Below are 25326 nucleotides of genomic sequence, written 5' to 3'. Positions count from 1 at the left end.
ATAACATGAGTATTTAGGGAGAGATTTGATGTATAAATGGTAAAAAATTATTTTAACATGAATATATAAATTATAATTAAGCTTAATTATTAATTTGGACTCAAATTGGAGGGGACAAAATTGAATCATTTTAAAAAATTGGTGGACTAAATTGAATCAAAATTGTAAATAAAGGGACTAAATTGAAAACAACCAATGTTAGCTTGACACGTGGCACAATCGTGACTTGCCATGTGACATTACATTTTTTTAAATAAAAAAATCTCAAATTGACACGTGTCACAACCATAAGGTGACACGTAGCAGTTTAATTTTTTTAAAATAAAAATAAAAAAAATTAAAAGAAAATTAAAAAAAATTAAAAAAAATTAAAAAGAAAAATTGAAAATTCCACAAAATGACACGTGGCATATACGGAAACGGTGTTAAAGTTGACTTAACGACAGAAATCAAATTGAACCTTTTAAAAAATTGAAGGACCAAATTAAACCAAAAAAATAATAAAAGAACTAAAATGAACTAACCTAACAAATTAGAGAATCAAAATGATAATTAAGCATAATAAAAAGAATCAAATAATATAAATAATGGCACTGTAAAATTCACACACTTTTGATAATGAGCATTACAAAATTATTTGTTTTAGCGGGAGTTTATTACCATAGTTTATAATAACCTCAGTAAAAAAGCATAATGGAGGTTCTACAAACGCCTAGTAAGTGTCAATAGTTTTTCGAGAAACCCTAGTAAAATTCACCACTTAGCTCATTTTCATATTCTCTTTCCTTTCTTTTCTTATGGCATTCAAGGGTTGGTCTCTTCTTTGTGCTATCAAGATCTTGACAATGGAAGACCAGAGAAACTTCGCTGCACCCACCTTCATCGTCGGAACGTATCTCTGACACCAATGCCACCAACGCCCTTCCATCTTCATCTTGATCTCCAACATGCAAGTTTTGCGGATCCCCTTCTTCCAAATCCTTAAAATAGGAACCCTTGCTACGTCCAATAGAGCCAATAGTTCTCCTTTTCCAGGCGTGAGAGTGTTGTGACCACGCTGGAGATCAAATCGCCAACATAGCATTGTGACACGTTTCCATGACTAGAGGCGTCGATGGTGGCATCTCCTTCTTCTCCCCTTTTCCTTCAAGCAGCTCCTCCCATCCTCTGCGAAGGTCATTGCCACGAGCCCTCTGTTAGCCACTTCCACAGGTGCCACCAGTTTGAGTTTGTCGATTGCAACTTGTCATGGTGATGTCGTCGACTAAAGCTGGAAAACGTCACTGGTATCATGGATGCAATGCTTCCTCTTCTCCCTGTTTCTCTTTTTTAGTATCATTTCTTTTTACCATATACTGTTTTGAACCTTGTTTTGTTGTGTAGGTGAGAAGATTAGGTGAAGATGAGAATTGAAACTGATGAAACTGATGGGAGGTGTAACAGGTGTAAGGAGTGAGGAAAATGTGACGTCTATTGCGGTTAGAGAAAAAGGGCATGTGGCTAATGACTCACAACAAAGGGGAATAAGAAAAAGCAAGGAAGAGAGATAATATAAGGCTGAAGGATTAATCGGTGGGGGCATGTTGGAGGTGAATCTTCTCTCTGAAATTATGTTCTCTTTGAATTCTTTCTGCTCTCCTTATCTCTGAACCATTTTTGTTGCTAATTCTCAAGTGTTCATTGTTGCATTTCATCAATCACGTGGAACGCATTTAGTTCTTATATTCCATACTTTTTTTCTACTTTTAATTGTATGGGACTCGAATACTATTTAATTCTCAGAGTTAGATATTGAACTTTTCTGTTGAGGTTAATATTGTTTCATTGATGCTTCCATTGAGCTTCCATGGCTGAGAACACCATATTAAAGGAATTGCAAGGAGATATTCGCATGCATTTAGAAGACATTCGTCGTATCAGTCAAACCATGGATTTGCGTTATCAAGAGCAAAATGATAAGATGTTTCAAATACAGACTTATTTGGAGCAGATTCAGTTGGCCATGTATAAGCTATTACAGAATATTTCTCAGACTTATGGAAGTGCCTCGAACAACTCTTCCCTCAAGGAGATTTCACTAGGATTCCCACATTTTGATGGATCAACACCAGTGATGGAATGGATCTTTAAGGCGGAATTTTTTTTTTTCGCATATCATAATACTCCAGATGAAGCTAGAGTTGACATTGCGGCAATGCATTTTGAGAAGGATGTGGTGGCATGGTTTCAGATGTCGCAGAAATTATCTATGGTGTCTTCTTGGATGGAATTAACTAGAGCTTTGGAATCTCACTTTGGCCCTTCACCATTCGATTGTCACATGGTTGAGCTCTTCAAGCTTCAACAAACAGGTTCGGTGGCCGATTACTATGAAGTTTCTGTCTCTAGCTAATAGATCTCTTAGATTAAGCCATGAGGCTTTTCTGAATTGTTTTCTTAGTGGTTTGAACCCTGATATTAGACAGGATGTGGTTGCTATGTGCCCTCCAACATTGTTTTGTGCTGTTGCTCTGGCCAAACTTTTTGAAGAAAAATATAATCTGTTTCTAAACCATTTAGAAACTCATATTCCGAAATACTCTAAAAATTTCACATACTCCAGTTCCTATGGTTACTCCACTTAAAGCACAAAACAAATCTAGTTTGCCTCCACTTTTAGCTACTCCACCTGGTCCTCCACTACGATCTCCTAGTGTAAAGGAAATTACCCCTACTGAAATGCAATTGAGAAGGGAAAAAGGCCTCTGCTATTTTTGTGACGAGAAGTTTTCTTTTAACCACAAATGTCCTAATAGGCAATTTTTGATGTTGCAAATGGAAGAAGATGATATTGAGGATCCCCCTAATACAAAGGCAACTCAAGGTGCCCAAGAAGGTGTGATAAATTTTTAATTGATAGTGGCAGTTCAGATAACTTTTTACAGCCACAGGTGGCTAAATTTTTAAAATTACAGGTTGAACCAGTTTCTCAATTCAGAGTAATGGTTGGAAATGGTAATTATATGTCTGCTGAAGGATTGATTAAACAATTGAAGGTACAGGCTCAAGGAAATACTTTCCAATTCCAAGTATTTTTGCTTCCTATATATAGTGCAGATCTCATTTTCGAAGCTAATTGGTCCGCACATTGCAGGTTATGATGCATTACAATTGAATATTTTGTTCAATGGTAAATTCACAACGTTACAAGGAGATCGTGAGTTGCTACCTGAACAGGCACAATTATAGCAAATAAGAAGAATGGTGACTACTAATTCCATTGTTGAAATTTATAGTATGCAGCTGATAGAAGAAAATGTTACTCCTAAGTCTATGTTGAACTTACTTATTACCATGGAGCCTGAATTAGCATTATTACTACACATGTATAGTGAAGTGTTTGACACTCCTACTAGCTTACCTCTTCCGAGATCCCATGAGCACCATATTCCTTTAGTGGAAGGTTCTCAACCTGTTAAAGTTAAACCTTATAGATACCCTCGTATTCAGAAGGAAGAAATTGAAAAATTGGTGTCCACGTTGCTTAAAGATGGCATTATAGAGCCTAGTAAATGGCCTTTCTCTTCTCCTATCATTTTGGTGAAAAAGAAGGATGGTTCATGGAGAGTGTGTACAGATTATAGGGCTCTTAATGCAATTACTATCAAAGACAGTTACCTTATTCCAACGGTGAATGAATTAATTGATGAGCTTTTTGGAGCTTCTTTCTTTTCTAAATTGGATTTGAGGTCAGGTATCATCAAATTTTGTTAAATCCGGAGGATATACATAAGATAACCTTTAGGACTGATCATGGTCATTATGAGTGGTTGGTTGTCATTTGGCTTGACAAATGCTCTTGTCACCTTCCAGAGTCTTATGAATGATATTTTTAGAAGACTTTTAACAAGATTTGTCTTGGTCTTTGATGATATTTTGGTATATAGTGCTATATGGAAAGAGCATCTACAACATCTGGAAGTGGTCTCACGTATCTTAAAACAACATAAATTGTTTGCAAAGTTTTCTAATGTTGTTTTGGAGTGAAGCAGATTGACTACTTGGGTCATACTCAGGTTCAGGTATAACTATGGATGCAGGGAAATTAAAAGCAGTTCAACAGTGGCCAGAACCTAATAACTTAAAGCAATTGCGTAGATTTCTAGGACTCGCAGGATATTATAGAAGGTTTGTCTAGTCATATGCTACTATTGTAGCTCTGATAACAGATTTGTTAAAAAAAGATTCTTTTAAATGGAGTTTTGCAGCACCCAAAGCCTTCCAGTAACTCAAAACAGTGATGACATCAGCCACTGTATTAGCTATTCCTAATTTGAAGGAGAATTTTTGTTTTGGAGACTGATGCTTTAGGAAACAGAGTGGGTGTTGTTCTTAGTCAAAATAAGCATCTGATTGCATATTTTTCCAAAAGGTTGTCTTTGAGAATGGAGTAGCAATCAACTTACATTTGAGAGTTTTATGCTATCACCGAGGCTTTGGCGAAATTCAGACATTACCTCTTGAGTCATAAGTTCATAATTAAAACATATAAGACAAGTCTTAAGGAGCTGTTAGAACATAAACTTCAAACTCTGGAACAACAACAATGGCTTCCTAAGTTTTTGGGATATGACTTCACAATTCAATAAGGAGCTGTTAGAACATAAACTTCAAACTCTGGAACAACAACAATGGCTTCCTAAGTTTTTGGGATATGACTTCACAATTCAATATACACTAGGGAAAGAAAATATACCTGTTGACGTCTTGTCTAGGAGTTTTATGATGGTCGCTTCTACTCCTATACATTCTTGGATTAATAGGGTGATAGACTTGACTCAGAGTGATCCTCAATTATCCAAAATTTATCAAAACTGTTTGCAGGGCAAACGTTCTTCTTCTGATTATAGTATACAAAATGGCCTCATCTTGTTGAAGGGAAAAATTGTATTACCTCACGATTCTGCATTACTTCAACATATTATATCGAAGAATTTCATAGCTCTAAAATTGACATTCGGGAGTTAATAGAACAATAGCCAAAATTGCTACCCAAATTTATTGGAATGGTATGAGAAATGATATTAGCAAGTTTGTGAGAGAATGTGCAATTTGTCAACAAGCTAAGGTTGCTCATGTGTTGCTAGTTGGATTATTACAACGTCTTCCCATTCCACAACAAATATGGGAAGATATAGCAATGGACTTTATTGTGCAATTACCTCATTCCCAAGGATTTACCATCATTTTTGTGGTAGTGGATCAATTGTCTAAATTTGCATACTTCATTCCTATGAAGTCTGAATGTACTAGTAAAGTTGTAGTGGAAGCATTCATTACTAACATTGTCAAAATTCATGGTTTTCCAAAAACTGTAGTATTGGACAGAGACAAAATTTTTGTTAGCTCTTTTTGGCAGCACTTATTTAAAGCTCAAGGCACAACATTGGCTATGAGCTCTTCGTACCACCCTCAGTCAGATGGCCAAATTGAAAATTTAAACAAGACCCTTGAGATATACCTAAGGTGCTTTGTATTTGAACACCCTAAGAGTTGGGTTGCTATGCTTCCTTGGCTCAATTTTGGTATAACACTTCTTTTCATCAAAGCTTAGGTATGACACCTTTTCAAGCTGTCTTTGGTAGACCTTCACCACCTGTAATACATTATGAAGCTGATCTGAAATATCTGAATTCACTTAAGGAGTTACTACACCAACATGATCAGCTGTTACTAAAATTAAAGGAGCAATTATTCGAAGATCAACAATACATGAAGATGCAAGCTAATAAGAAAAGAAGAGAATTTCAGTTTCAGGTTGGAGATCTAGTGTTGGTCAAACTTCAACCATATAGGCAAAACTTCATAGCCTTGCGAAAGCACGAGAAATTAGGCATGCGATATTTTTGTCCTTTTCCAGTGGTTGAAAAGGTTGGTATAGTGGCATATAAGGTAGAATTGCCACCTTCTGTCAAGATGCATGCTGTCTTCCATGTTGCTTTGTTGAAACCATTTCATGGCACAAACTCTCGACCCTATCTTCCTTTTCCATTAAATTCTGATGAATTGGGACCTATGTTGTCCCCCGTAAAGGTGTTAGATCAGCATATTGTTAAAAGGTTAGAAACTATGATGCCACAATTATTAATCCAATGGGAAAACATGGAAGCTAAGGATGCCACTTGGGAGGATTTACAAGAGATAAGAGAATCCTATCCTTACTTCAACCTTGAGGACAAGGTTGTCTTTGATGGGGAGGGCAATGTAATAGGTGTAAGGAGTGAGGAAAATGTGACGTCTAATGCAGTTAGAGAAAAAGTGCATGCTGGAGGAATAAGAAAAAGCAATAGAAGGAAGAGAGAGAATATAAAGCTAAAGGATTATTCGATGGGGGAATGTTGGAGATGAACCTTCTTTCTGAAATTTTGTTCTCTCTGAATTCTTTCTGCTCTCCTTATCTCTGAACCTTTTTTGTTGCTAATTCTCAGGTGATCATTGTTGCATTTCATCAATCACGTGGAGCGCATTTAGTTCTTATATTCCATACTTATTTTTCCTACTTTTAATTGTATGGGACTCGAATACTTTTTAATTCTCAGAATTGGATATTGAACTTTTCTATTGAGGTTACTACTGTTTCAGGAGGTTGAAGAAAATGTATCTCGATTTCACCACACTATAACTTGTATATAATTAGATTTAATTTTCCTCATTGTTGTGGGATTTGAAACCTAAAGAAAAAATGCTGAAAAATTTGTTGGGAAGTGGCAGAAGTTTTAGAAAATGCTAAAATGTAGTGGGCTTTAACTGGGGTTCAATACCTCCATTAAGTAACAGGGATTAATGTAACACACCATTTAATTAATAAAGCTAATTAAAGGAAGCGTCACTTAGAATAAAGTAGAAACGCGGTTCAGGAGTTTAAACCTTACTCCTTACAAATATTCGAGGCACACTACGATGCCAAAACATAATAGGATACAAGGTTCAACATTTAAACTAAATTAAATGTAAAGGCCAAGCAATACATGGGCCATAGCCCTATAATAAAACCCAAAGCAGGAGAATTAGTCCAGGCAGCCTATGCAGCGGGATCATCCCTTCCCTGTTGACCTCGAGTGCCTCTCGCATCTGCTCACATCAATAAATTGATGATCATCGCAAAAGAAGAAGAACCACATACAAGACAACCAAACAAGCAAACAGGGTAAACTAGAGTAGAAACAATTCATCAAGCAGTCACATGCTATTACACAATCCAAGCGGTATATATATCATCCAAACATGTTATGACTTCTCAAACAATACATTAGACTCTGACTCGACTCATCTGGATATATATAATCTAGTCGGATTCAGCGGATGCTTGCACTTGTGGTGGATTACCCTGCTCACCCCCGAGTTGCTCACCCCCAAGCTAAGTATTACAAGTGTTACAATGTTTCAATCCCCCACACACAAGGTTAGCCCTTAATGAGTTTCAGGTCTCCTGCTACTCTCACCACAAGAGTTAGTCCACTCTAAGTGAGACTAACTGACTCCTTAGAGTGTCAGGATGCAACCTTACCTTGAATCCTTACCAGACTATATAGATGGGGTACCACTATGAATTCTCACTAACAGAGGTCATGGGATTACGTCCCGACCACTGAAGCACGATCAGGAAGTCTCATCTAGAGACTCGTGGATTTACGTACTGACAACATACCAATCATATTCCAAACAAACAATTAACATTGATCATGCATTTAAAACCTCAAGCCATCCTTTGTAACCCATCCTCAATCATATTCCATGTTGATTTCATACCATCCCATTCTTCCCAATTCAGGGATATAGAACTTTACCTCATACCAATATCATGCCATCAATGTAACACTCTTGCTCATACTGAATTCATGACCACATACATAACCAACCATTTCATTGAAATCGCATGCCAAGATTTATCTAAGTTCATCATTCACAATCCATGAATCCCATCACTCATGCAAAATCATTCATCTCATATTTTTAACATAACAATTATATCCTAGCAAGTGCCAACCATCCAAGAACAAAGAAACAACCAAACACTACACTGCGCTCGCCCAACTCCTCGATCAGGCTGAAGGGTCTCGCTCAGGCGAGAGACCCTCTCTCAGGCGATCCCCCTTCGCCTAGGCGAGGGATCGAAAAGGGGAACCGTAACCTCGCGTGATCTCGCTTAGGCGAGACCCCTCTAGCTTGAGCGAGACGTTCGCTCGCTCAAAAAAAGCGTGGATCGTCTGAGCGACTACTCGCGTGAAGTAGCTTTGGCGAGCCTCTGTTGATCTCGCCTAGGCGAGACATGCTCGCTTGGGCGAGAAAACCAGTGCTCACAACTGTTCTCTCGTGAACAAACACACAACAGGTTCCAAACAGTTCAATAACACCATTCACAGGTTCATATCAACACACGAGGCATACTATAATGATATAACAGTGTCTTAAGCAGAAAAACACGATAAAAGGGTGAACCCTAGCTTCTCTTACCTGGAAAGGGGCTAATATAGACTTCGACCCTTAAGCTAATACACCCAGTAGCTCCTGGGGCAAATTCACGAACTGAAATAGCGGCAAAGAAAGAATGATAGGGTTACTATTGTGATCCCTAACAGAGACCACGAAAACCAACACAAAAATGGAAGGAGTACGGTATAAGAACCAACTTACTTGAGGCGAGGTGCACTTCTGAGCTAGTACGAACAAGCGGAGACCAAACCCTAGCAGAGAAGTGTTACTTGTTCTAAGAGGAAGGAGGCTGGTTCTGAAAAGTGAGAAGAATGAAAGGGTTTCAGCTGGTTTAAGTGTCTTGGTTTCTTATGGGCCAACCCTAGGCTCAACACTTTTGGGGCAGTCCTTTAAAATAAAGGCATAAAAACAAACGGGCCTTACAATTAAAAAACCGCAAATAACGTTTGCATTTCCTGGGTTAGCAAAAACCCCTCGTAATCCATTAAGATGCTGAGTTCTACCACGAAAAAATTAAACTGCGGGTAACCCACTTAGTGGGGGTTAAAATTTCTAAAAACGCCAAATGTAACCCGAGTTAAAACCAATTTTTGTTGTAGTGGAGGTTCCCCATAATTAATGGGACGTTTAGGATCATATCATTTTACTAGAGCATGTGCATGTCTTATCAATATAATACAAGTATCAATAGTAGTTCAACCACGGTTCTTTTCTTGTAGGTATATGATAGACGCTGGTACTTTTTCTTATCCTCATTCTTTTCTTGAAAATCAACACTAGAAAGTGTAACGTGTTTTAAGATCCTATTCTTTTCTTGAAAAGCGAAAGTGTAGGATACAATACTAGAAATTCATACAAATTCATTTTCAAATATCCTAACATATGGATCACTGAGGAAAATCTGACATTATTAATCATTTGCTTAGATGCTTTCTTGTGTGATAATATCCATGCCGAAGTCCCTTCTATGGTGAAACGAATCATTCACCACGCTAAGCATTATAAAACATGCTCTATGTATTTTGAAAACTATAAATAATCCATTACAAAACAAAAGAGGTTACATTTACTTTGATATTGATTTGTTTGTAGGATATTATAGTGTAAGCTAAGGTGAATCACTACATGTCTGAGTCAGGTTCAAATAGTGGTAATGGGCAGGAGCAAGGGATGCAGAAGCAGAATCCATTTGAATTCAGTCAGGACAAGATCCTGGAGGATGTTTACAGAACACATGTTCGTTGTCTTGAAAAGTGTGATTCAGAATCTCTTCACACTGTTGCCTCAAATGTTCTCAACCAATCCATGGATATCACATTGAAGGTGATTGCTAAGGTAATTTTGTTATACCCTTTGCATCATCGTGTTGCATGTATCAAATGTACTAATAGTAGCATTCTTCCTATTGCTACTTTTAAATAACATACAAAACATTTTTTATGGAACCTTCCTATGTAAAACGGGTGCGCAACCCATGGATCGGTGTAGAGAAGACACGACTATAACTTGCCAACAACTTGCTGCCAAACTGAAGCGAATAGTGTATCTGGTGATTGCTAATTCTCTTTATTGTGTCAACTACAAATGTATTTATATTTTCATGAAAACAAGGAATGTAAAAGAGCCTTCTGTGCAATTTTCAGACAACTATTTTAATGCTATTATAATAGTTGTCCAAGTGTGTTATTGACTTGGCATAAGAACCTCTATATCAGATTTTTCTTTATGAGAATTCAAATGAGTCTAAATATCACATTATAAAGGCACTTAAATTCAATGTTTTAAAATTTTGATTTAGAAATTTTATCAATCTTATATGAGCTAGACTTTGTCTTACCGGTATTGTGTCTTATCGATGAATTTTCCTTTAAAATGTTCATCCTCAATTTTGACTCTCTTATAAAATTATACAGTTATGATACTTAAAAAGCAAAAAATGCAATTTCACCTTATTATGATTTCATATTCTTGTAAAATTTATCTGGTACAATTAATCAATTTGTAATTGAAAGTTATGAAGTTTTGCAAATAAAAAAGGTTTATACTAACAGTATGTGATATATTCAAAATAAAAATGTTGGAGTTGTAGATGATATGCACACCTCGTGGTGAATATCCAGTGCATTGCACAACGATGTTGATTCTGGAGCAGCTCAAACATTATTCTTGGGATGCAAAAGTGTTCATAGTTCAAGCAGCGTTTGCCCTTGAATACGGCAAATTCTTGTACCTTCTTCCTCTGATAGCACCAGCCCAGCAGTTTGAAAGTTCATTTGCAGATTTGCATGGATTTCTTATGGTTCCACAAAACACAAAGCACCTCACTCACTTCAACAATGTGGTGAAAAAGGTGATGCAGGTGGTTGAATGCATCACTGAGTGGAAGAAGATTGTTAGTGCAGGACATGACATTAAGGATGTTCCTACATTGGTAGAAACTTTGCAAGAGATCCCTGTTGTTGTGTACTGGGCCATCTTTACCTTTGTTTCTTGCACTGGTGAAATCAATGAATTCACGGATTACAAGTAAGGCATGCTAGCTATAAATCATCATAGATATAGTTTTAGAGAAACATGGCTACACATTTTAACAAATGTCTTTTATTTATCATTCTAACTATTTGTGTGCGCTAGCTGACGTTATACGCGAATCAAACTAATATCCACATCTAGCCGACGCTACTGAAGCTATTTCGCGGGTTTCTTTTTCGATGTTGGACCGACGCTACACTTTCATGAGCGTTGGCTTTCACCTTCGGTCGTCCGCTTTTGACTCGCTATTCCCTTGAATTCTTGTAGTGCATCAAATTTCTGAATTTGGAATTTGCCTGAGATTTGATCGATTCTTTTTTTCTGCGGAATATAATGATTGGTATTTCTTTATTCAGGGTTAACAAACATGAATTATCGAAAAACTGTGAGAACAAGCTTGACCTCATTCTGAGAACTTTTACAAAGAATTTGGAAATGTGTAGCACAGAGATAGGTTAGTTATGCGTGCTTTTTCTGATTCAGTTTCTAAACTTTAAGAAGTTGAGTTGAAGTTCATTTTCTCTTATAAGATGTTAAAATTATGTGTGATAATTGTAGGGAGAATAGAAGACTTTTACAGGCGTAAGGATATTATTAATATTACTGGAAAAGATATTGTAAATGTCTTGAAACATCATCTCCAATGATAACAACATGGATTATAGACAAAATGTTATTAATGGCCTCACTTTAAAACAGGTAATAACCACAAGCATTAGCATTACAATTTCAATTAATCTTATTTCATTGCAAGAAAACTAAACATTAGCTACCGAAAAATAGCGTTGGCTCAAGGGATTCTATTATTGTTGGCCAATTCATATCTAAAACGACTCAAAATAAAATATAAATTGTAGAGTGGTTCTACTCAAAGCCGACACAAATCAGTATATAAATAAAAATGAATTAAAAGTCTATAAATATAAAAGCTAGGATTTTATCTGAATCATAGTTCATATCTTACCAAAAATTGTAAAATGTTGTCACATTTTTATAAATTATGTTTTTCTTAATATTGTAGTCTATATGACATAGTTAAATGTAATATTTGCATTAGTGTTTTATTTAATGAGTTAACTTTTACGAACTATGAACGTGAAAGTTAATATTTGTTAACCAATAAAAATGATCCAATACATGCTTTCAATGTATATGAAAGTCAGTAAGTTGGTTACATGTGAATCTATACTTAGATGAGTGTATAAAGTATTGTAAAGTGAGTGAGTTGGTTACATGTGAAACTATATTTAGACGAGAGTATAAAAGTATTGCAATTAAACTCCTAATGAAATTATTGTGTTTTACTTTGACAGGTTAAAATTGAAGAGTTTAAGAAGAAGCATGTGTTGTTATTCATTTCGAGGCTTATGAGGAGACTCAACTTCTGAAAACTATTTACGAGAAATTGAAGGAGAAACTAAGAGAAGTAGAAGGTTATAAAAAGGAGGATTTCAAGATTTTGTGGATCCCCATTGTGGATGAATGGAATGAGCATCAAAGAAAAACATTAGAAACTAAATTACAAAGGTATGTGGTCAAACATTTCAATTTTGAAACAGGGATGAAGCTAATGAAAGAGGTGTTTAACTACAGGGGAAAACCCGTGATCTTATTAATAAGTCCTGTAGGTAAGGTGGAAAACATTGACACAAAGCAAATTATATCTATGTGGGACATCGATGAATTCTCATTTAGAACCTCTGATAACACTCAAGTCACTCAACAATGGAATTGGTTTTGGTCTGACCAAGCTTCACCCAAGAATTACGGACTTGGTAAGTTCTAACTGCTTATATCATTGCATGTCTAAGTGTATGTGTAAAAAATATACTTACAAATATATTCATAATGTAATTGGTATAAAATTCAATTAATAATGTTAAATTTTTACAGATATAAATAAAGTAAGTAAAAATATTAAATAAGTATATTATTGCAACAATAATATAATAATATCACTACAAGAAAATCCTTAATTAATAGTCAATTTTAGTGACAAAAAATAATTAATCACTATAGTGAAAATTTAGATACTAATTTATAAACTAAAAATTATTGGTAACTAAAATAGTTTCAAAAAATTATAATTAGTCTAAATTGGTAACTAGAATAGTTTTTATTTTGAATTGATATGTAAATTGGTTATTAAGATTAACTACCTAGGTTTTGTCTACCAAAAGAATTTGTTTCTAAATTAGTCTTCGATTAGGAAATTGGTTTCCAAATTGGTCTCTAAACATAATTTTTGGTCATAAAATTGGTCACTATTTAATAGTTTTCTTGTAATGTATGTTCTTTTCATACCTTCCACCTCTTCTTCTTCTTCGTAGGTAGTATTTATTTTGAAAGATGAAATGTATCTTTGATAAAGATTATATATTGTTCTTACAAGGTCGAGATAGTCCTATAAGATCATAGTTTGCACAATATACTCTTGTTGTTTGTCCCACTTCTCTGTACTCGATTCTGGAAAATTCCCGGATAAAGGGGGGTAGATGCAAAAAGGTTCACTAACCACACAATAATCCGATCTTATGAGACCGGATGGTTTACTAACCCACCCAAGCTCAAGCGGGGTGTGTAGATTTTAATGTCTTGTTCAACAAATGTGTGTGTGAGTGTGTGTTTTTATTGTTTTGTTTTCATTACTTTTTTTTAAAGGAAATTTCACTTCTTTTGATCTCTTAGTCTCATGTAGTCTACTAGCTCCCCAAGCTCAAGTTAAGTAAAATTGGTAAAGAGTCTATACAGTGTACAAAGTCTAGGGATTTGTGTCTGTTAGAGGTTAAGTGAAGCATCTCTTACATTTAGTTCTTAGATGCAAAGCGATTCAATGGTTGAAAGGTTGTAACGTTGGGCTCCTTCCCCCATCTTTTCTTCTACAAATAGTCTTGTCTCTCATGCATTCCACCATTGTTTATCCCATTATGCTTCTCTATTTTTTACTCTGAAAATAAGAACTCAAAATGCTCCTGATTTTTCTGTAGAGGAAAAACATGTCTTCTACTCTGTCTTCATTTTTTGTGTTTAATAGTTCCCTTAGGATTCAATCCACTCACTTAAAGGTAATAAATTATAAGGTTAAATATGTTTTGGTCCCTTAACTTTCAGTGAAAATTGGAATTAGTCCACTTTTGAAACATTGAACCAATTTAGTCACCCATATTTAGATATGCCTAGATTTTGTCATTTTAACCAAATTTTGTTAAGTTTATTTGACGACAGGTCTAATTTGGTGCGCATGCAACATCCATTGATGTTTGGATCCTCCATATTACTCTTAAGGGTCGAGTCCCCCACCTCCACTAATAACATGACATTGGTGTCGTACATTAGGTTATATCGTGTTTCTCCTATAGAGGACTATGGCATGCATCAGTAAGCCCAAACTATAATAACAATAAGGAGTTTTAAGACTAAGAAAGGGGGGTGAATTGACTACTTTTCAAAAACTATGCTATTTTCCAAGTTTATAAAAACCTTTTGATAAAATCAAACTGACTATAGGATTTAACAATGTATCAGTTATGGATCATATTGTTTAACTTATTGAAATACCAAATTAGTATGTTAAATTTGTAGGATCTTCCAATCCGTGTTACGATCTTCTGATTTACAATTTATATTTTCTTTGCTAATCTTGAGTAAGATCTCGATATTGACTACCTTGGATTCACCACTATTTGCTGTTCTTTTTAACTAGCACTTTGTTTGTGAATCATGTGCTCTACTTGACTTCTTGGATAAATTTTCCTTAAACAATTTTGCACCTCCTTTTTTGTGGCTTTCCTCCTTTCTTCTCCTAACCTTCTATTCTTCTGGGATATTGGGCAAGCGTCTCAACACATATCCAACTTATGTGATATAACTAAAGGGTGGATGCCCGACATGTCGGTTGCGGTCTACACAAAAAGGTTCTTGTTTTAGCTCAATAGGCTAGTCATTATTGACACCTCGTCTAGTTTCAGGTTCCCTCCCAAATTTATGTTCTTACCCACATCTCCCATCTTAAAAGGTGGTGAGTTCTTCCTTGGGTTCTATCTGGGTGTCATCATTGGTTCTTGGATTGAAGTCCGTCATGGCCACCACTAGTTCTCAATTTTCCTATACATATATCAGTAGGCAGGTGTCAACTACGAGCCGCATAGAAATCTCATGTTGCTTTCTAGTCCCTTCAAACCATGACAACTTCTCCCTTGTCATTGCAAAACTTCATTGTAAGATGACTAATGGATATGATAGCTCCCAATTGGTTAAAGAAGATCGTTCGAAGAGGATGTTGTACGACCTACTAGCATCAATTATAGGGAATCTGACCTTCGATACCTTATTGTGCAATCCTCTAAACCTCTTGTTCCGGTCTATTTACCCATGTATGGCCAACCTTTCTCCCAAAAAGTCTTCTATCTAATCAAATGGTGATGGAAAGAATGTTATGGAAGACCAATTAATCGAAAAGTATTTAAATACAATATGTATATGGAGTTTCCCTTATTTACTAGGGTTTTCTTAACAACAAAGTCAGATACCTCCACCATGTTGACTATCAGGTTGTCTTCGCTGGTGTCAACGACATGAAAGTCCGTGTTAGTGAATGATATCTCGGGCATCCTCCGCTTCGTCGTGTTGACTGCATATGAATTCTTGACAGTCCACATGTGTTTCTTTCTAGCGGCCCTAGATGAGCCTCCATCAAAGATAACATTAATCATTCCCTACATAGGATGTGAGTGTCCTAGTCAAGGCTTGGCTCTAGGCGACTCGAGTCCTGCCACACTTGGTCTTTTCTTTCCTGTGAACGCTCATGGTCATTTATGTTAGATAATCTTTAGATTACGTTTTAGATTACAGAGTTGTTTTTATTTAGCAAAGTGATAAGGTATTTTATATTTGATGAATTAGATTTAAGTTAGTTGTTATTTTAGTCAATTAGAGTATCTAAGATTTAGTTTGTTAATATGGCATAGTAGATTAGATTAAGATTTAGTTTGATTTGTTAATATTTGGTTTGTAAGTGGTTATATAATAATCCATTCTCCATCAATGAAAAACACTACAGTGAGTTACATTGCATATTCTTTTAGTGTGCGTGAGTTTTTTCCAACAAAGTGGTATCAGAGCTCTATGCTCTGAGTGAAAAAAGGAGAGAGAGAGAGAGAGAGAGAGAGAGAGAGAGAGATTGAAACAGGGTGAAAAAAATAAGTGTGCGCTTGAATGCCTTGAAAAAAAATAGAGAGATGACAAAAGTTCTTAATGGTATGACAATGCCACAATTGTTGAAGAAAACAAATCATGAAAATTAGTGTATACAGATGAAGACCCTTCTAGGATCCCAAGACATTTGGGATATAGTGCAGACCGGGTATCAAGAACCTATGGAGGACGCAAATCAGACGGTGGTCCAAATTACTGCGCTGAAGAAGACATGAGTGATACGCAAGTCAGCTTTGTATTTTTTGTACAATGTTGTGGACGAGTCAGGCTTCAAGAAGATTGCAAACATTGCATCTTCAAAGGAAGCATGGGATATTCTAGAGGTTGCATGCAGAGGGAATGACCGGGTCAGACAAGTCCAACTTCAAGCATCGAGAGGAGAGTTTGAAGGCCTGAAGATGGAAGATAAAGAGCAGGTAACCGACTACATAACTCAGGTAGAGAAGGTGGCCAACCAACTCGGAAAGAATAGAGAGCAAATGCCGGGAAGCCGGGTTATGGAGAAAATCTTGAGATCATTGACAAATGATTTCAAAAGCATTGTATGTGCCATCGAGGAGTTAAAGGACCTGTCAGTTCTCTTAGTGGAAGAACTTGTCGGGTCATTAGAGGCTCATGAACAAAGGAGGGGGAAGAAGCACGAATCGTGTGATCAAGCACTACAAGCATAACTTGATTTGGATGGAACTCGAAACACTTAGAGCCGAGGTTATGGAGGCAGAGGACAAGGTGGGCGTGGCCGACATGATGTTGAAGACGACACAGATCAGACCAGGCTATAGAATTGGCGTGGCCTGGTCAAGGAGGAGGCCGAGGAGGTCAGTCTAAGTCATAAGTGGAATGGTTCAAGTGTGACAAGTATGACCACTACGCAGGAGAATGCAGATTGGCAAGCTGTTACAACTGTGGCAAGGATGGTCATATAGCAAAGTTTTGTCAAACTGAAAAAAAAAAGAGAAAATCTTCTCATAGAGGAGGACGAGGAGGAAGAGATAGAGATTTTAATGATGATGCAAAACTCGGATGTCGAACTTAGGAGCAGTAGATTAGATGCCGAGTTGCATTCAGGATGTGTGGGGGAAAGGAGATCAGGTGACAAGGTTAGTCTGGGATGTTTAAACAACTCGGTCTGGTATTTGGATACTAGAGCGAGCAATCACATGTGTGGAGATGAGAGTTCCTTCAACGAACTCACCAAGGTGGAGGATGGATTAATGTCATGTGGAGATGATTTCAAGATGGTGATAAAAAGGCATGGTACAATCTGGCACATACAAAAGGATGGACGTTGGAGAAATCAAGAATGTCTACTATGTTCCTGAGCTAAAGAGTAATATTTTAAGCATAGGTCAGATAGTGGAGAAAGGAAACTCGATTCTGATAAAGAACCGGGTATGTACTTAAAGGACAAGCACGGTCAGCTAGCATCCTGGGTAGAAATGAAGAAAAATTGGATGTACAAATTGAAGTTGACCATGTTGCAAAAAAGGTGTTTGAAACATGTGGAAAGTGAAGGCGGTGCAGGATCTGTTCAAAACAGTATGGTGGAGAAAGAGACCGGTAAGCAAATTAAAGCAGTGCGATCTGAAAATGAAAGTGAAAATATAACCAATCTTGCTGAAGAAGTTGAAGAAGAAACAATGTTGTTGATGATGGGATGTAGCTCGGGGGACGAGCACAAACAAGTGGAGAAGTCGACAAGAAGGTTGAGTGTCATAAATCAGTCCAATAGCATGGAGAGATCATCAAGACGTGTAAATAGCTCGGAAAGCTTGGCAGAGAGTGTGAAGATCTCAGATAGCCCAAAGAGGGAATTAGAGAGCTCCGTGGAGCATTAGGCCAACTCAGGTAGCTCCATGGAGCATGTGGAAAGCTCGGTGGGGCACGAGGCCAACTTAGTTAGGTCGATGAGAAGTCTGAATTGATTGATTAAGTCGGTGGTGCAAGTGGAGTGCCCATATCATTTGGGAGAGCAAATGAACATGTCAAAAAGCTTAGCAGGGAACCTAGGTAGTCGGATAGCTCAACGTGGAGTGTGTATAACTCGAATTTTGAACAAGAAGTGTTAAATTTGCAAGAGCAGTTGCGTGCCGAGAATGATCTGAGAGTTGTACTAGAGGTCCAAGATGAGAAGTGGCGAATTGGAATGGATGATGAATTCAGTGTGAAGAAGGCATGGAAATTGTTCAATCTCTTAAAGAAAGCTCGACCTATTCAAAAGAACCTGGTTAATGACAAGTCGGCCACAGAGGATAAAGAACACAACAAAGGGTAAGTCAACTAAGGTTAAGATGAAGTCGGTCAAAGAGAAAAGCAAGTCGGTTATGGAGATTAGAAGATTGTTCGGGATGAGAGAAGGAAAAATTTAAAGCTTATGGGGGAGTTTTGTTGGATAATATTTAATTTTGTTAGATAATCTTCAATTTTGTTAGATAATCTTTACATTACGTTTTAGATTATGGAGTTATTTTTATTTAACAAAGTGATAAGGTATTTTATATTTTATGAATTAGATTTAAGTTAGTTGTTATTTTTGTCAATTAGAGTATCTAAGATTTAGTTTGTTAATATGACATATTAGATTAGATTAAGATTTAGTTTGGTTTGTTAATATTTGGTTTGTAAGTGGTTATATAATAGTCCATTTTCCATCAATGAAAAACACCACAGTAAGTTATGTTACATATTCTTTTAGTGTGCGTGAGTTTTTCCCAACCATTTAATGGGTCCTCCTTAACGAGAATTTTCTTAGCAAACAGTCTCAAGTGTCATGCCTACACCAGTCTTCAACGCTTGACACTCTTCCATCGTGTGACCAAATTATTGGTGGTATTGACAATGCCTGCTTTGATCCGTATTTTGCGGTGGAAGGAACACATCTCATTGGCAAGAATAGATTCGCGTTTATGGCTTTTTCCAGAATACGGGCCCGATCTACATTAAAAGGGATGTAGCGGTTGCACTTAGGACTTCGTGGCAAGAATTCAAATTTCATAAGTGTTTTTCTCTTCAAGGATTCAAATTCCTTTCTTAGCTCTCGGATCATGTCTAGTTGTTCTCCATATTCTCCTGCTCCTTTTTTGTGTGGCCCTTGTCTTTTTGATTCGGCCTTTTGAGAATATTACTTAATATCTTTTTCTATTTAAATTAGTTTTTAGAAAATATTTCAGTTTTAGAGATATGTTTCAGTTTTAGAAATTAGTTATTATTTTAGATTAGGAGTGAGATATTCTAAATATTTTATACTTGATATTTTGCTTTATATATAGGGTATATCAATAAAATACAAAAAGATGTTTCTCCGTATAACATATCACATATATCTCTCATATATCTCATATCTTCAAAAGCCCTAAAAATCCCAACAATTGGTATCAAGAGCCATTGTTTTTACTGCCGATAGAGTGGAAGGAAATATGTCACACGTCGCTATTCCACTCTTTGATGGTGAAAGCTATGATCTATGGGCGGTAAGGATGCAAACATATCTAGAGTGGCTAGATCTATGGGAAATTGTGGAGGAAGATGATGTTCCCTTGTCTGAAAATCCCACCATGGCTCAAATGAAAGCGCATAAAGAAAAGAAAACGAGAAAGGCAAAGGCAAAATCATGCTTGTTCGTAGGTGTTTCACAAATGATTATGACCAGGATCATGACTCTAAAGTCTCCTAAAGAAATTTGGGAATACTTGAAAGCAGAATATGAAGGGAACGAGAAGATTCGAGGCATGAAAGTTTTGAATTTGATAAGGGAGTTCAAGATGCAAAGAATGAAAGAGTCGGAAACGATTAAAGAATACTCAAACAAATTGTTGGGTATTGCCAACAAGATAAAATTGTTGGGAAAGGAGTTTCCAGATTCCAGACTCGTTGAGAAAATTCTGGTGACGGTGCCGGAAAGATATGAGGCATCTATTGCTTCCTTAGAAAATACAAAAGATTTGTCTACAATTACCTTTACAGAGGTGATACATGCCTTGCAAGCACAAGAACAACAAAGATTGATGAGACAAGATCATGAGGCAGTTGAAGGTAATTTAAATTATACTAAAGAGAATGCTCTCATAGTTAAGAAAAATAGAAGGAGAAAATACAACAACACATGTTTTTCCATCTTGTCCCCATTGCAAGAGAAAAGGTCATCAACCCAACTGGTGTTGGTGGAGGCCGGATGTCAAATGTCACAAATGCGGTCAATTGGGACATGTGGAAAAGGTATGCAAATCTAAAGATTCTCAATAAGATGTTCAGATTGTGGAGAATAAATCAAATGAGGATAAATCAGAGGAGGATCTACTTCTTACAAGTCACCACCAACGAATCTACAAAAGATTGGATTATAGATAGTGGTTGCATAAACCACATAACTCACGATAGAGAAATTTTCAAGGAGCTCAATAAATCAAATATTTCTAAGGTAAGAATTGAGAATGGAGAACAACTTGCTATGAAAAGTTCAGGAACAATTTCAATTAAAACTCATTCAGGTATCAAATTAATTTTTGATGTCTTATATGTTCCTGAGATTACCCATAATTTGTTAAGTGTTGCTCAATTGTTAAAGAAAGGTTAAAAGGTCTCCTTTGAAAATAAAGTATGTGTGATCAAAAATACTAAAAACATAGAGGTATTCAAAGTTCACATGAAAGACAAAAGATTTGCACTGGATTTTATGAAGAAGGAATTTGTTACAAATAAAGTGAGTATGAAAGAAGGATCAAAATCAGAAGATAAATATCTCTGGAAGAAAGTAGATGTCCAAGTGAAGAAAGTAGATGGAGGTTCACATTCTAATATTCATAAAAGGTCCAATGCCAGTGCAATGAAATCCACACCGGACAAAGAAAAAGAAGATGATGCTGATATAAGAAGAAATATGAAGGATGATGCCAAACTGAAGAAAGATGTGATGCCATGGAAGAAAGGGAAAAACAAATATTGCAAGCACAAAAAGAGGAGAAAATCAAGCATCAAAAGATGGAGAATCAAATCTGAAGATATAAAATTTAAAGAATCATTACAGATGTCCCCATTTTTGTAGCGAAATCTCAAGTAGGTCCCCCTATTTTCATTTGACTCAATTGAGTCCCTATTTTTGAAAATTCATTGCAAACAGTTCCTTTCCGTTAGTTATACAGTAATGATGTTAATTATGTGCCACGTGTCAACACGTGGTTTTTTTGATTTTTTTGATTTTTTTTTAATTTTTAATTTTTTTTATAATTTTAAAAAAAAATTAAAATTGCCACGTGTCAATCTGACATTGTGCCACGTGGAAGAGACAATGTGATGTGGCAGTGGCAGTGCCACATGTCACTGTTGGATGTGAAAAGTCTCAATGTAGTCCCTGTATTTGTTATTTTGTCTCAGTTTGGTTCCAAATTTTTTAAAGTTGAATCAATTTCATCCCTGTATCAAATTTAATTTTTATATAAATTTTACAATGATATTTTTATTATAGTTGATATTTTTAACAAAATTGAGTTTATTTAAATATATATTTTGCACTGATATTTATTTAATTTTTTTTAAATATTTATATATCTATAATTTATAGATAAATGTTAGAGTTGCTTTAAAAATAAAAACTTTATAAATTCAAATATAAAATTTTAAATATAAATTCTAACATTTGTCTATAAATTATAGATATATAAACATTTTTAAAAAATTAAATAAATATTAGTGCAAAAAATATATTTAAATAAACTTAATTTTGTTAAAAATATCAACTATAATAAAAATATCATTGTAAAATTTATATAAAAATTAAATTTGATATAGAGATGAAATTGATTTGGTTTTAAAAAAATTAGGACCAAATTGAGACAAAATAACAAATACAGGGACTACATTGAGACTTTTCACATCCAATAGTGACACGTGGCACTGTCACTGTCACATCACATCGTCTCTGCCACGTGGTACAATGTCAAATTGACACATGACAATTTTTTTTTTTTTTTTAAATTATAAATTTTTTTTTAAAATTATAAAAAATTTTAAAATTAAAAAGAAAATCAAAAAAATCAAAAAAAAAATCAAAAAAACCATGTGCTGACACGTGGTATATAATTAACACTTTACAACTAACGGAAAGGAACTGATTGCAATGAATTCTCAAAAATAGGACTCAATTGAGTCAAATGAAAATGGGGACCTATTTAAGATTTCGCTATAAACATGGGAACCTATGGAATGATTTAACCAAATTTAAATAAACAGATATTAAGCAAGGAGGAATGTTGAGAATATTACTTAATATCTTTTTTTATTTAAATTAGTTTTTAGAAAATATTTCAGTTTTAGAGATATGTTTCAGTTTTAGAAATTAGTTATTATTTTAGATTAGGAGTGAGATATTCTAAATATTTTATACTTGATATTTTGTTATATTTTGCTCTATATATAGGATATATCAATAAAATATAAAAAGATGTTTCTCCGTATAACATATCACATATATCTCATATCTTCAAAAACCCTAAAATTTCCAATTCGACCATGTTCGTTGTCCCAACCATGTGGTCTGATACAGTTGTCATCAGCCCACGATCCACGATGGGCGTCAAAGTATTTTTCCAAAAACAAGATTTGTCCAATATACTCCTGTTGTCCATGACTTGGATCTGACAACTTGAGGGATGTGGGGTACCTGTAAAGGTTCTCCGACGTCAAGTCAGTATTAATTATGGTTAGATAAATGCTTTGGATTCTCAAGAACTCACCTCTTCCCATTACTACCTATATTTATAGGATTGCATGCTGGTAAGGTACAATTCATGTATTAATCTCTATCCAAGCATACTTTAACCATGTTTTGCGTTAATTACCTTATGTTCATTCTTTTTTATGGTTGTTGAGCTTCTATACTGTTTTTACGTTACTATCCGAGATTGTTTGGTTTTAATTCACAACTTTTTTATTTCGGTCCGTCCGTGTGCCAAGCTGTATAACCACACAATAATTCGGTCTTGGAAGACCGAATGCTTCATATACCGATAGAAAGAAATTGAAATTGAAATTGAAATATTTTATACTAACACACTAGTATAAAATATGCATTATTTTTTACTATTTTTTTCTAAGAGTTTCGGTCAATAAAATGCAAGCGCCCTACTAAATAAAGAGTGTGACGAAAGGTTCGTAAGAGAATACAGATGAAACTTCCAGTGAAGAGAAAATGGAAGGAAGAATTTTTTAATTTTACCTTGCGAGATTCTTTCTTACTAAAGAACATAGCTGTTAATAATTTTAATACATGTATAATATAATGTTGAAAATTCAGATTGAGGAGGATGGTTATCTCTTCATCTACGGGGAACAGACACTATGTGGATACAAGAATTCACGACTGTCATAGAGAAATTGAAGAGAGATGTTGAGACAATAAGCTTGCAAATAGACATCACAGTAGACTCATACCAACTGGGAAGGGAAGACCCTAAGATTGTGCCACGCTTTTGGATTGCCATTGATAGCTTGCTTGCAAGTAGGAAGCAACAAATAATGAAGCGTGGAGATGAAGGGGTGCAAGACTTTGCAACAAGAGAGATAAAGAGGTTGCTCTTCCTCAAACAAGACCCTAAGGGATGGGTCATTCTTAGTAAGGGATACAATGTAAAGCTCCTTGGTCATGGTGAAGCCATGTCTCGCACCATCAAGGACTTGAGCTTGTGGCATGTGAAGTTGCATGAAGAAGTGAGCTTCGATGTGGCTTTCAAAGAGTACTACGAGAGCATCAAGGACAAGACTAGTCCTAAAAAATGTGAGCATGGTGAGATTTTTAACTACCCTACTGATATATTGGATCATTTACCTTCCAATAATATGGATTGTGGACGTTCCATGGAAGTAACTTCTGTTAATTATAAGTGTTATCATGGATCCGATGAAATTTGTGTTGGCAGCGAAGCCCAATACAGTACTAAGTGTGGGATCAACGTGGCAAATAGAATGGAGCCAGGACCAACAGAAATTATGACCCAAAATAAAGCAAGCCGAAAACAATCAGCAGAGGAGAAAAATACAGGAAGCAGAGAGAGAACTGACGTAGGGCATTCTGGTTGCGAGGAAAGCGACGAAGGTGATGAACAACGGGAAGAAAAAGAATCAAAGAGGAATACAAATAAAGACAAAGGGAAGGGGTTGGAGGTAAAGGAAGAGATCGAAAGTGAAGATGAATATATGATGTTGATTAACACAGCAGAAGTTGATCCACGAAGCTTCAAAATGAAAGAAAAAGTGCAGAAGGGAGAGTCTAGCAAGATGCGAAAACACAATGAACGCGGGGACCTAACAAACAACACCAAAACACAACAGAGACGCCAAAGGTTAGCAATTCATACACTTAGCATTTTTACTTCAGAAAATGGTATAGAAAAGAGTAATATTCATACGCCAATGCTATTTGCTCATATTCAGCTTCCTACCTACACCATTATCTTGCATAAATTTAGTTACCAAATAGAACAACAACGGATTGGAGGAGCTCGAAAATGCTAGAATATTGTTTGGTGAATGTGTTTTGGTGTAAATTGCAGGAACAGGAGGATAAAAAGATCATTAAGTGAAGGAAAACGAAAATGATAAGCTATATCAATTCAGGTCGGAATTTAGACAACAACAACAGAAACAAGAAGAAACCAGTGATGGGTCCAATAAGGAGGAAAGTTAAGGGGAGGCAACAAGGAGAACAAAGGATCAACAAGTTCTTACCAAAGACATGCATAAATTATGTGAAGGTGTTACGCATGAATAGGGATTCAATACAAGTAATATGCCAAAGGCACCCTGCAAGCACATGCAAGACAAACAAAGACTATAAAGTATAGGATTCAATGTACTCTTGAATCGATTGTAAGGTTACACACATATCAATGTTAAACCATTTGCAAAGATTTATGTAATCCAGATTTGGAGGTAGATTAGGGAAGCAATGTCAATATATCAACTTCTCTAAATATGGATTGTAAAAAGGTTGGGACAAACCGATTGTCCTATTTTTTAACATACTATTCTTGATAAAAAAAAAAACAAATTATCTTTCTCGGCTGCGACGTTGGATATGGATACTTCTAGGATAATTTCATATATACATTTAAAATA

At 35.7% G+C, this 25326-nt stretch overlaps 1 pseudogene; it reads left to right on the top strand.

Annotated features, from left to right (window-relative positions):
• Nucleotides 1–748: 748 nt before the first annotated feature.
• LOC114188011 lies at nt 749–25083 on the top strand (annotated as a pseudogene).
• Nucleotides 25084–25326: the final 243 nt, after the last annotated feature.

Source organism: Vigna unguiculata, chromosome 6 (assembly GCF_004118075.2).
Source record: "Vigna unguiculata cultivar IT97K-499-35 chromosome 6, ASM411807v1, whole genome shotgun sequence".
Lineage (NCBI taxonomy): Eukaryota > Viridiplantae > Streptophyta > Magnoliopsida > Fabales > Fabaceae > Vigna > Vigna unguiculata.
This window is presented reverse-complemented; position numbering and strand designations above follow the sequence as displayed.